Here is a 7,392-nt window from a genome sequence, read left to right as displayed (position 1 = left end):
AGAGAATGGACGCAAACATTGAAGGATAATGGACATTGGTTCGACGTTGACTCGCTCCCACGAGGCTGTGCAAGATAATGGACGCGAACGTCGAGGTATATTCAGAAACCAAGAACGGAGAAGACCTTTTCTTCGAAGGTTCTTGGAACCCAACTCAACGAGAATGAAGAAACCGCCATGAACGTTGCTCTGTTTATAGAGAGAGAGAGAGAAGAGATCGTTCAAGGTCTACTTTTTTCTGAAAGAGGAGAGAGAGTGCCATATTAATTGAAGAGAGAGAGGAAAGCGGAAAGAGAGGAAAGTGGTCGATCGTGCAAGACACAAGGAGATAAAGAGAGGAGAGAGAGCGCTGCGTTGATTTAAAAAGAGAGGGTCTAGTACGAGAGAGATTGTGGTTGATCGCGCATAACCATTTGTGTTCAGTTGAGTGTTAAAGCAGATTTGCCTCAAAAGAAGTAAATACAGCGCGAAGCTTACCATATCGAATAAAACCCAACAAAAGCCAGCTTGCCACCTTTTAGCTCCTCAGTCTCTCTTTCAATCGCCAAGCACCGGTGAAGGAATCTTTGGTGAGTTCTTGGTTTTCACCTACATGCACTTTAAGATAAAAGGTTGCTAGCTGGTGGATTAATCATGGTATGCTGATCAAACGTGAAGGTAACACTCTCTGATGGAAACGATTCTGTATCTTGCCATGTCTATGCCATGCTTATTAAGGTATTTGCTTTGGCCTGTGGTCATGCATGATGTTTTGTGAATTGCCAAGTTAAGATAGTTTTTTTTAGGGCAGCATAATAATCTTCTGTTGCTAGAAGGTCTAGTGAGAGTTTCATTCTTGAAGGATGATGCATTTTTTCTTTGTATATCACGCAATTCGAGTTATTTAAGTTGAAGCTGACTTTGGTGAGTGCTTTCTATAACACCAAGTCGCATCTTATTGCGTTAATATTTGCATGTCTAGTTGTTTATATTGTTGGAAAATTGGTGAATAATGAAAATATGGGGGAAAAGTACAAAAAAAGTCATAAACCGGTTACATTAATACCAATTTATTCATAAACCTTTCAATTGAACCAATTTAGTTATAAACATTTTCACATTGATATCAACTCAGTCCATCCAGCCAATTTAGGCCAGGAATCGTTGACATGGACCGGCCGTCTTACGTAGCACGGCCGGCATACGGTTGGTGCTGATGTAGATAATTTTAACTAATATTTTAATATTTTTTTTTTACCTTTTTTTCCTTTTCCTTCCTTCTCCTTCCTTGGGCCTATGGTTGGTACCCGGCCATGGCCGGTGACTGGCCACAGGTGAGGGCTGCCCTCGTCAGATCTGGCTAGGGTCGCCCTCGCCATATCCAATGAGGGCCGCCTTTGCCCAGGCCACGAGGGTCCAGCCCCTTGCCCTTGCTTGTGGCCGGCAAGGGCTGTGACGCCCTTGGCGACCTTCGATTGTGGCTAGTCGCTGGCCATGGCCGAATATCGACCACAGGCAAAGGAGAAGGAAGGAAAAAAAAAACGAAAAAAAAGAAAGGAAAAAAGGGAAAAAGAGAAAAAAAATTTAAAAATTTAAAATATTATTAAAAATTATCCATGTCAACGTTGGCCGTGCCACATAAAACGGCCGATGTCCACCTCAGTGATTTTCGACCTAAATTGATCGGATGGACTGAATTTGTACTAATATGAAAAGGTTTAGGACTAAAAATTGGTCCAATTGAAAGGTTTATGACCGAATTGGTACCAATGTAATAGGTTTATGACTTTTTTAGTACTTTTATCGAAAATATGGAAATGCTCTCTACCAATCGTATCCATGGAGGCCTATTTAGGCGGTGATTAATTTCATCTTAAAAATCAGATTGAATAATTTTTAAAAAGTTGGAAAAAAACTACTTTTGTGATATCTGAAAATAGGTTTTGATTGGTTATATGCTTGTTAATTGATAGAATGACGAATTATGTCAAATAATTTATGTTTTCCTACCTTAAAAACCATAAAAATATCTGACGGCTTTTCTATCTTGCATGGAATTTATTCGAGTTTTTTCAAACCTAAGTTTGTTGAGATGTCATTTTGTGTGGTCCCAACGTAATTGTTTCCCAGAGAATTTTTCCAATTGGGCATTGAATCTACAATATTGGTCATATTCTCCCTAAAAAGCAGCTCCTTTTGCTTTGTTATTTTATCTATTTTTTTTTTAAGTGGACAATGACATTTGCACAAAGATTAATTGTTCGGTCTGAGACCACTATCAATTTACTTAAAAAAGTAAAAATATATTAGATGAGAGCATTATTTAAATAATATAAGGCATCTTATTAATTGAACCCCATGTGGTTGTTTTTTTTTTTTTCGGTCGATAAAACTCATACTTTCATTGCTAAGAAGGATTTAAACAGCAAGATTGTCCGAAATCATAGCATAATAGCGACCAAAAGGAGTGGGGGATTTTAGTCAGCCAATTCGGATCAAGAGAGTCATTCCGACGAGCCTTCGCCACCCAGTCCGCGGCTTGATTTCCATTTCGGGAACAATGGACTATGGAGGCGTCACTTAGTCGGGCCAGAATCTATTGGCAATCCATCACAAATAGACCGAGTGGGCCAGGGACTTTCGGCCCAGCCCAGAACATAAGAAACTGAGCACAGGTCAGAGCTGATGACCACCCCGCAGATCAGACTGAACTGAGCACAGGTCAGTTTCTTGCTTCCTCTTCTCTCCCATGTCTTCTCCGTGCACGACAGTCCCTCTCTCACCGCAAGGGTTTCCGCTAACAGTGCCGAAGAGGCGTGTATTTTCTTGGCAAATCCATCGATGAGGATCCCATGGGAGTCTCTACAAACCCCCCGGCGATCGCTCCCTCCCGCGACTCACCGCACCAGGAGGCATCGACATTCATCAACCAAGAACCCTCAGGTGGCGGGATCCAGTGGTCGGAAGGTTAGGCATCCTGTCCTTTATGCTTCTTCTTGCTGTGATTCCATTTTTCGAAGAGCTTCTGTGAATTAAACGCTTCCTCGACTAACTGGCTGGGTCTCGGCTTCCTGTTCCTGAAAACCCACGCGTTCCTTTCCTTCCAAATCAACCATATTACACCGGCGAGTATTGCCGTGGAGGATGGGTCGGCTCGGGAAGGTAAGTTTTCCAATATCGACTTGTCAATCCTGGTTATCTTTTCCGGTGAGGTGTCGAGGTTCAACCGAGAATCTGACCAGATTTTTTTTGTCTTGTCACAAAGGAGGAGGAGGTGCTCAGGAGATTCTGGGGGCTTTACGGCACACCGGGCAAAGAGGGTCAGGTACCATTCCTTTTCTATAAAGGTTTTCCTTGGTAGGAATTGCGTTGTTGCATACACTCCATAGGAAAAAAAACGAACTTTCGGGTACGAGTGAATTTGCCAAATTGCGGTCCATAATGATCGGGGAGGCTGATATGATGAAGACGCCTGGTTGGCGTTTAATTTCTTGTCCTGGGAGCATAGTTTGTTGTAGCCACTTTTTACCGAATAGGACCCTGCACTATTTCCAGTCCAAACTAGCTTATCAGTCATGGGAGTATGACTAAGTGGAGCTGCAAGTATCTCTTTCTCCACGTCCTCGTCAAAAGGTTCATCTAGTTTCTGGATTTTCCATTCCTTTGTTTCCTGGTTAATTAGCTCCTCAACGAGATGGGAGTCGTTTAGATTCGCTGGGCCACCAATTTTGCCTATAGATAGCCATTTGTCTTCTCTAACTTTAATCTTCTTTCCATCTCCCACTATCCATCTCACTTCAGGCTCAATCACTTCCCTCTCCTCGAACAAGCTTTGCCACCCCCAAGAGGGGCGATGGCCTTTGTTTGCATTCCAAAACTCTCCTCGTGGGTAGTAAATTCCTTTCATCAGCTGACTCCAAAGGGCAGTAGGTGTTTGTGTCAAGCGCCAAGCCTGTCTCCCAAGCATAGCCTTATTAAAGGCAGTGCGATCTCTAAAACCTAAGCCCCCCCGGTCTTTCCTGGTCTTCAACACATCCCATCTCCTCCAATGGACACCTTTTTTATTCACGTTTTGTTTCCACCAGAAAGATGCAATTCTCTTTTCAATTGATTTGCAAATCGATATGGGAATCTTAAAAATTGATATTGCATACTGTGGAAGGGCTTGGACAACAGTTTTGATAAGAATCTCCTTTCCTGCTTTTGTCATCAGTTTCTCTTTCCATCCCACCAACTTTGCGTTGACCCTTGCTAAAACCCATGCAAACATTTCTTTCTTCGATCGCCCCCAGTCGGAGGGAATACCTAAGTATTTACCAGTCTTATTTATGGTTGGGACTCTTAGTTCGCCCGCCATATTCCTTTTCAATTGTTCAGGGCATCCTTGCTAAAAAAGATGCCGGATTTGTTAAGGTTAATAGCCTGTCCCGACGCATAACAATACTGGTTGAGGATGTTTGCCAAATTTTGGCATTCCTTAACCGTCCTGTCCAAGAAAAAGATGGCATTAACAGTGAATAATAGGTGGGATAAAGTCGGACACCACCTATTCAATTTAATCCCTCGTACACTGCCATCCAATATTGCCTTGTTTAGTAACGAGGAAAGTACGTTTGCCAAAATGATGAAAAGATAGGGTGACAGTGGATCCCCTTGTCTAATACCCCGTGAAAGCCGGACATGTTGAATAAATTCTCCACTAATTCTCACACTAAAGGAAACCGTGGATATACAATTATAAACTAGCCAAACCCAATCCTCACAAAATCCCATTCTTCGCATACAATCACACAGAAAATCCCATTCAACTCTATCATAAGCTTTTTGCATGTCCAGCTTAAGGATTGCCTGGAATTTCGTTTCCCTTTTCGTAATACGCAATTGATGAAGTACCTCCTGAACTATTAGAATATTATCTTGAATTTTCCTACCTCCCACGAAGGAACTTTGTTCCGTGGCAATAAGGCAAGGGAGCCAGGGTTTGAGCTGATTAGCCATAACCTTCTATATGACCTTATAGCTAAAGTTGCATAAGCTAATAGGCCTGAATTGGGTGATGCTCTCTGGGTTCATCATCTTCGGGATAAGGACAATTTGCGTATTTAAGATTAGGATCGAAAGTACCTGTAGTGAAGAAGCTGTCGACCATCCTAAGGATATCATGTTGAATGTCCGCCCGATAGTGATGGTAAAATTGCCCATTTAGTCCATCTCGGCCAGGTGCCTTAGTAGCACGCATTTGAAATGCCGCTTCCTTTACTTCCTCAAGAGTCACCCTTTTCATTAAAGCCACATTCATTTCATCTTCTATGAGGCATGGGCACTGGTCCAACACAGGCTGAAAATTTCTATGACCCACGGTGGTATATAGAGATTGATAGAATTGGCCAATGTGTTGCTTTAGTACTTCGGGGTCGTGGCTCCAGCAGTTATCGTCCACTTTCAGCATTGAAATTCTATTCCGTAATCTACGTTGGATCGTAGTGGCATGGAAATATTTAGTGTTCCTATCTCCCCACCTCAGCCAATTTATACGAGATCTCATACTCCAATACATCTCTTCCTGCCTCCAAAGTTTTTCAATGTGCTCTTTTATCCACTGGGTCTCCTCCCTATTCCCATCCACATCAGGGCTATTGGTCAGCTCTGTTAATTGCCTCATTGAGTGTTCGATTTGTCGATGAGCATTGAAGAATTTCTTCTTGCTCCAGCCCACCAACGCACTGGCCACCCTTCTTATTTTCCTCACTACATCTACCTGAGCGTTATTTTGGTCATTCCAAGCCCTTTAACAATATTCTAACATTCTGGGTCCTCTAGCCAACACGCCTCAAATTGAAATTCCTTTTTCCCTTTAGACTTTGTCTGGTGCATAGAAATAAGGAGAGGACTGTGATCGAAGCCTATAGCTGGCAAGGCATAGGCCTCCGCATTGGGAAATAGCACTCTCCATTCAAGATTGCACACAGCTCTATCTAATCGTTTCCTCACCAAGGCCTCCCCATCTCTATTGTTAGCCCATGTATAGGCACAGCCCTTACTCTCGATGTCCATGAAAGAGCAGTCATTCAACATTTCTTGGAAAGCCACTATTCTATAATTATCCACCTCTCTTTTCCCAGCCTTTTCCCAGTAATAAAGTATCTCATTAAAGTCTCTCATGCAAATCCATGGTAGGGTGTTAGCAAGATGGATGGACCGCAATTTCTGCCATAAGAGGAGTCTATCTTGGAAATCAATAGGTGCATGAAGGAAGGTGATCTGCATAGTCACACCACTAACATGGTCCCGACAAGTGATATCAATTAGCTTCGCTGAACACTCCTCCACACTCACCGACAACTCCTCATCCCACATAACCACTAGTCCCCCTGCGATTCCATTCAGATCAATCGTCATGGACTTCTGGAACTGAAGCCGATTTATAGCTCTATCTACCACTTCTCTTTTATTCTTAGTTTCGATGAGGAACACCAAGTTGGGCCTATCTTGAGCCACTAAGGCTCTAAGATGCTCGAATGTCAGGGTAGAACCCAACCCCTGACAATTCCAGCTCAAAATTTTCATCTATCCCCTGGTGGCTTTTTCTCGAACACGTTGGCTACAACATCTTTTGACCACATTCTCCCCAATCATTTACATAGAACAGCAAGTCTAAGCACCTTATTTACTTCATTCTCTGCCTTATGATAATCTCCTTCGCAGGACTAGGGCACAGCACTAGGACAACCACAACAGAATCAAGCCAAGAAAACCAGACCGTGACTTACTAGCAATATATGCACAAGTCAGACTATCAGAGCACCACCAGGTTGTGAAGAGCAGTAAGCAGCGTCCCTCTCCTCTGTGACTGGATGGTATTAAGAACTGAAGGAAGGCGTTTAGAATAGGATAAGTGGCTATGGGCGTAACACTCCAAAACTGGAAGAAGGAAGGTAGTGGGGATCTGAACCGAGACAAGGTCAAAGGGCGAAACCTAGTGAGGAGGATGAATTCCAGGGGGGAGAAGGTAAATGAGAATGTAAGGAATTGGTGTAAACTTCATGACTGGAAGGGAGTTGAAGGTAAATAGGGCTATCTAGGGTTAACTATCACCATGGATAGAGAAAGCTCTTACTAGAAGAGAGAGAAGCTCTTACAAGAAGAGAGAAGCTCAATATAGAGCAAAATCAATAACCCCATGTGGTTGTTGAGTAGTTGAGAAATGGAAATGGGTGCCTATACTAGAGACAAGACACAACTTCGATTCCCTTTACCATCAAGTGTAAACGATCTCATATTTTGGTCACTTTATTCGGATTTTGGTTTGCATCTTCAAATATTCATGGTGAGCAAAATCTATCTACCGAAAGATGTAGATTTTCTCATCATGAAATAAAGGGTTAACTACAGATTTAATCCTTTGAATTTCAA

The 7,392-nt window shown here is 42.6% G+C and overlaps 1 long non-coding RNA gene across 1 annotated transcript; it reads left to right on the top strand.

Moving 5' to 3' along the window:
• The first annotated feature begins 2,454 nt into the window (after positions 1 to 2,454).
• LOC130138285 (uncharacterized) lies at positions 2,455 to 7,392 on the top strand. The gene is made up of 2 exons (XR_008816692.1): positions 2,455 to 3,304; positions 6,685 to 7,392. It is a non-coding gene; the product is annotated as an uncharacterized LOC130138285 (long non-coding RNA).

This window comes from Syzygium oleosum, unplaced genomic scaffold, assembly GCF_021117445.2.
Source record: "Syzygium oleosum isolate NSW1041296 unplaced genomic scaffold, Sole_v2.1 Sole_v2.05, whole genome shotgun sequence".
NCBI lineage: Eukaryota > Viridiplantae > Streptophyta > Magnoliopsida > Myrtales > Myrtaceae > Syzygium > Syzygium oleosum.
Note: the sequence above shows the minus strand (reverse complement) of the source record. Positions and strands in the feature narration are given on the sequence as shown.